At 33.4% G+C, this 6,719-nt stretch overlaps 1 non-coding gene across 1 annotated transcript; it reads left to right on the top strand.

Moving 5' to 3' along the window:
* Positions 1 to 626: 626 nt before the first annotated feature.
* On the top strand, positions 627 to 733 carry LOC121229813 (small nucleolar RNA R71). The gene has a single exon (XR_005927769.1). It is a non-coding gene; the product is annotated as a small nucleolar RNA R71 (small nucleolar RNA).
* The last annotated feature ends 5,986 nt before the right edge of the window (positions 734 to 6,719 follow it).

Genomic DNA, 6,719 nt, shown 5'->3' with positions numbered 1-6,719 from the left:
CTTTTCCATATACTCTTTCAACAAGTTCTCCAAACTATTTTATGCCTCAACTTGAGGTGGTTTTGGAGCTTGCTGATTAAACCCTTGAGATTGGTTGGGTCTATGCTGCATAAAGTTGTTGTTTAGTCCATTTCCTTAGTTGCTCCAAGGAAAGTTAGGGTGATTATCCCATGAAAGAATTATAGAAGTTGGACTAGGGTCCTTGTCCACTCCTTTTTTGATGTTGGTTCCCCACATAGTACACTGACTCGAGATTTAATGGGCAATTCTTGAAAGAATGACCTTCCTCATAATACACACAAGAAACTACTTCAAATGGACTTGGTGGCTGAGCTGAAAAATTATTAGCACTATTAGTGGTAAACTGCTTGAACATAGAGGAAATAGATGATACCTGAGCTGATAATGAAATGAGAGCATCAACTTCATGAACTCCAGCTATACGTCTTCCTGAAGCTATTCAATTTGTTAGCCATTGATAATTATTACTTGTGATCCTTTCGATGATCTCATAAGCCTCGTTATAAGACTTAGACAAAATTGCACCATTCGCAGAAGCATCTACAATCAATCTTGTATGTGCATTGAGACCATTATAGAATGTCTCCAACGGGATACAATGAGGAATCCCATGATAAGGACACTTATGAAGTAACTCCTTGAATCGATCCCAAGCCTCATACAAAGACTCGTCATCCAATTGTTGGAAAGTTGTGATCTCACTCCTCAACTTAGTGCTCTTACTAGGTGGGAAATACTTTACCAAAAATCTCTTTGCTAATTCTTGCCATGTAGATATGGAACTCGGTGGCAATGAATTTAGCCATGATCGTGCTCGATCTCGTAACGAGTACGAAAATAACTTCAACTTCAGTGCATCTTCAGTCACACTTACTATCTTGAATGAATCACTCACCTCTATAAACAATCGAAGGTGGAGATGTGGATCTTCCATGGTCATACCACTAAATTGGCCTACCGTTTGTAGCATTTGAAACATCATTGGTTTCAATTCGAATTGATTTGCCTCAATATCTGGCCTTCTAATTCCTGGATTTAACTCAGTGAAAAGCGGCACAGCATATTGTCTGATGCATTGATCCCTATCATCGGCAATGAGGATGGGATTTCGTACACGATCCGCTTCATTATCTTGGTCTTGATTTTGATTTCCAAGGTCCATCTCGTTTTGCTCTAAGCTATTCATTCACGTCTTCTTTGTCTGAATGTTCGCTCAATTTCAGGGTCTACTAAGAGTAAATCGATAATCTGATCTATGCTCATAAACACTTGAAAAGAAAATCACAAAATTAAAAAAAATAAGTTAGTAATGTTAGAAATAATCAAATTAAAAATAAATAATTTAAAAAAAATGACTATGGAAATAGTTGACAATCCTTGGCAATGGTGCCAAAAACTTGTAACGCTTGGGTTTGTCCAAGTGTACACAGTCGTTATCAAGTAATAAGTAAGTATCGAGTTATTGACTCCATAGGGATTGTATTTGTGCTAAGTCAATTAAATTGTAAAATTATATTAACAATTTGATAAATAAAAACAATATAATTGAGAAGTGATGATTAAAATATATTAAACTAAATGCAATGATCCTTGATGTGATTTATCCTAACATGCAACTATAGGAATGAAATAGATTTTAGCAGAATTAACACAATAATCAACAATTATAACATAAATAAGCTGGGAAAATTACTTTAATTAAACTCAAATTATTATCAACATGCTTATCAATATTCGGAAAACCATTCCATGGCAATCGATCTTTCATGAGTTTGGAAACCACATTAGGTCCTTTCAGAATTCTTTACTTAGTAAATACAAATTTTACTGATCCTTATTTAATTCGTCCAAGGTAACAGGGATGTGTTAGGTTTGTAACAGTTTAATCACACAAATCTAAAAACTATGCAGATAACAGAGCCTGGTTAGGGTTGTTATGTAACCTACAATTTAATTAGGTTAGGATCTAAATTGAGCATGCACATTTCAATTATGTGTCCATTAGCCGTCATCTGGTTAGGATCACTCAGCTAATTCAAGTGCATTTCAATCACATATGAACGAAATACAGACTTGATTTTATTTGAAAACATGATCGATTGAGGCACAAACATTATAAGCATGAATTAAATAAATATTATTCAATCAAAATAATAGTCCTAGCTTAAATAAAATTAAGCTATCACTGTTGCAAACAAGAACAGTAAACACATAGAAAACATTCTTAAATTAAGTTAAAGAAAAGAAAGATTAAACCCAAATCAAAATGGCTATCACCCAAGACTCTGACTGACGAGGGCTCCTTCGTTCCTTCGCTTTGCTCCTTTGTTGATGGCTCTCCAAGGTGGCCGACTAAGGGCTCTTTAAGAGGCTAATTTGCTAAAAATATTTATGCAAAGATGATGATAGGCATGAGAGCTAAGAGAGTTGAGAGAGAAGATAATGATGAATGAGTGAGGGATGATTAAGGGATGAGGGATGATTAGAAAAGTGAGAAATGGGGTCTTATTTATAGGTGAGGCAAGAGAGCTAGTTTGCTAAAAATAGGAGTGACCATCTTTTGCAAATTCATCTAAGGGTGGCTACCATGATTTGTGGTAATGTGGCTGATTTTTGCTTGATTTAAGTACCACAACATCATCAAGATTAGGACTCAGTCAATTGCAAATCTCTAGGTAAATCTCCGATTTCTTTAACTCTTCAAGGACCTTGTGTAATTAAACCAAAATTTGATTTATGAACATCCACATGCAACCGAATTTTGGGTTGACTTGGTCCTCCATTTGGATGGTTTTGTAATCAACATGAAGCTCTCAGACCTGTTGAGCAATAGTAGATAATTTAGAGGACCAGAGAATGTAATTTAACCACTTTAATTAATCAATTTACTTAATTAATTTAAACCCAATTTATTAATGAAACATATTAAAATTATAAATATTACTTTATATTTTATTATTTAATTTAATCATGCATGGCCCACTTTATAGCTTGAAAATATAATATGCTCAAATTAATATAAAAGAAACCATTTTCTGCATGAAAACAATATAATAAAGCATAAAATCACATTTTAAGAATTTCCATGTCCCAGTTTCATATTTTCATATATTTCATTAATTTATTAAGCAATTACTTGGTTTTAACAACAAATTTAAGTAAAAAGGTGACGAATTATATAGGAAAAATCCTATATATTTTTTAGTTAACACTCATATACACAATTATGGTATTAATCATATTCTTCACAAGTTTCTTCGAACTAAAGCTTATACATGTCAGGTACGTACCTGTACCATCTCATATCATTCTTATACTCAATCACATCTTTCGTTTACCCATTGAACAATTTAAAATAGAATTCGGATACTCAAAAGTCTCGCACACTAAGTACTTATACCATGACCCGAAGCCAAATCAAGGTAACTTATATCCGAAATACTGATATCAAGGCCAAAAGCCAAATCAATTAATGTAACACCCCTTACCCGAGTTTGAGGTTGGGAAAGGGTATGAGGCATTACCAGACTTAAACATACACAACTATGTAAAATTGGGCCGTAAAAATTTTTTTTCAAATTAAAAACATTCATTCATATTCAAATGTCCCTTATACGGGCTTACGAGGCCCAAAACATACACCGGGGGTGGTTCGAGACTAAATCGAGAACTTACAAACTTTTTACAACACTTAGAAAATTTTCAAGCTTTGGAGGGTCACACGCCCGTGTGGGTAGGCCGTGTAGCTCGGACACGCCCATGTCCTCAGCTCGTGTAACTCTCTGTTTATGACATTAACAATACTTTAAGGTCACACGACTAAGACACATGCCCGTGTGCTAGGCCGTGTCTTCCACACGGCTAAGACACACGGCCGTGTCTCTGTTTGTGTGGCCAACACTTAGGCTATTTTCAAAGCCTTGGTTAACGTCAATTCCTCACACATTTATACAAAATCAAAGGCATAGAACATGGCATCCAATTAAAGAATAAACATCCTCAATTAAGTTACAAACATAACATTTTCATGTCATCATACTTGTGTTTCTCATACTCATTTGGCATTGTTTATTATAATACCACTTATATTTTTATACCACGGTTATCATCATACTAATTAACTTCAACTTAATTATAGCAAACAAGTATAATCACATCACACAAGATCTTGGTACATATAAGCACATGATCACATTTCAAGGTGTTAGCACATTGCACATGGCTAAAAAGGTTTACAAACCCATAACCAATATAAGCCACATCTCATGGTTATATACACTTGAATTATTATAAGCCAATACATTTGGCCAAACCATTAAACAAATAACACAAAGGACTAAGTCTATATACATGCTATTCACTTGAAAACATTTAAGGTTTATCGATACCCCAAAATTGATAATTTGATAGTGTGATGCTACCTCCGGCAATATCCATCCTCGAGCTAACCTGGCAACACTAAAGAAATGAAAAGGAGGGGGTAAGCTATATAGCCTAGTAAGTCTGTATGAAAATAATAAGCAATTTATTAACATGATTCTACCAATTCTCACATCATGATCTCAAGGTAAAATAATCATAATTGTACTTTTTACTTATGTTCATGTCAAGTTGTTTACTCGCGTCATAGTCACTAAATTATTAATATCTTGAGCTATAGAATTTTAAATTAAGATCCATTAAAAGAATTTGAAACTAGACTCATATATCTTTCTACTTTTCAAAATTTATGGATTAGCCAATAAGTACAGCTTATTCTTTAAATTTACCCCTGTTCTGCTGTTTGATAGATTTGACCTTTCTTTACTAAAAATTAATTACATCATAATATGGGATTCCGATGATTTTCCCATCTATTTATCTTGAAAGTATACTCATTAATAATTTAGTCATATAAATTATAAACCATAATTATTTTTGTACAATTTTTAGTGATTTTCCAAATTCAGAATAGGGGAATCCGAAATCATTCTGACCTTGTCTTACTAAAATTCAAATATCTCATAATATGAAATTCCTTTGCTTACAAAGTTTATTCTATGTAAGACTAGACTCAATAATCTTTAATTTCATATTTTATTTAGTCTCTAATTCTATTTCCACAATTTTTGGTGGATTTTCAAAGTTGGACTATTGCTGCTATCCCAAAACTATTTTAGTACAATATAATAATAACTATCATAAGTTGATTTTCAACTAATCATGAACTCACCATTTCATGGATTCCATTTTCAATTACAAAATGTAAGTTAGCATGATATTACAACAAAATTCATAATCATAATTCATACATATTAGCTCACCGAGGTCTCGACATTTCAAAAACTCAATAACCATAAGCTTATTCATCATTCAAGCATTTTGACTTATTTATCAAATGTTCATATATATATATAGTTTCTCATCATAATTCATCCTTTATCAAGGCATTGCTCATGAGTTTAGCATACATACCTGTACTTACTTATAGTATATCATATGATCATACCTTCTTTAACATGCCCTCTTTGGGACTTTCATTACCACATCCATTGCATTACCCGTTGAACACTCGAAATATTATTGGATACACGGAAAAATTGCTCATAAGTGCCACATATATATATGTAGCCAAAGCTACCTCATAACATGTAACGCTCGAAATGGAGCTACTCACAGGCCTGCTTACCTAAGCTATCGGTCAAGGTGTAACTACACGGGCTATTCACACAAGCTGTCAAGTACCTGACGCACTCATGACTACCTAGCCATCGGTAAAACACGTACAAGACTAGTGCCTGGAGCCCAATTACATGTATCGCATCCATCATGAACTCAGACCAACTCAATGAGTTCAGATGCCACATATATATCATGAACCTAGACCAACTCAATGAGTTCAGATTTCTAAATTCCTAGTGAAATTTCACTTGTATCCTAAACAATTCTTAAGGTTGAAACGGGATTCTTTCTCACGTGTACATAACGTCTCCATTACACTTGCTCGTGATGCCTTGGATAACGACTGTAATATCATTCGTATTTACGACACCATCATTAGGCATAACATACATAACAATAATAAAATATTTTCCACATAATATTAACACATCAAAACATACTATATTGTCACATTATTTACACATGTACTTTCCTCGGTACAAAATGATGATAAATGAGCCTATTCGTCGAAAACTTTATTCTTCCCTCGGTCAAGATGCGGATCACATTTTCTTGATCTATAATATCACATTTAGCTTACTAATTAGTCACATTATTCATTGTGACCCAAAAATCATATTATGGAAAAATTACATTTTGCCCCTAAACTTTGTCATATTTACATTTTTACCTCTAAGCTCGTAAAATGAAATTTATTCAATTTCTTTGTACTTTAGGCCTATCCAAATCATTTTCATAACTATAGCAACCCAAAATTTCCACTAAATCACACTTTTATGACAAATTTTATAACTTTTACAAATTAGTCCTTTTTAGCGTTTTCACCGAAAGCTACTTAGTAAAAGTTGTTTAATACACAACAAACATTCATATTCATCCCTTAAACATCAAAATACACTTATGTAGCACATGGGTAAATTTTTAAACATCAACCTTAGCTCAAATAAATGGTGGAAATAGCTAGATCTTGTTACGAGGATTTCAGAAACGTAAAAATCATTAAATACGGGGCAAGAACAGACTTACAATCGAGCTTG

Source organism: Gossypium hirsutum, chromosome A05 (genome assembly GCF_007990345.1).
Source record: "Gossypium hirsutum isolate 1008001.06 chromosome A05, Gossypium_hirsutum_v2.1, whole genome shotgun sequence".
Taxonomy (NCBI): domain Eukaryota; kingdom Viridiplantae; phylum Streptophyta; class Magnoliopsida; order Malvales; family Malvaceae; genus Gossypium; species Gossypium hirsutum.
Note: the sequence above shows the minus strand (reverse complement) of the source record. Positions and strands in the feature narration are given on the sequence as shown.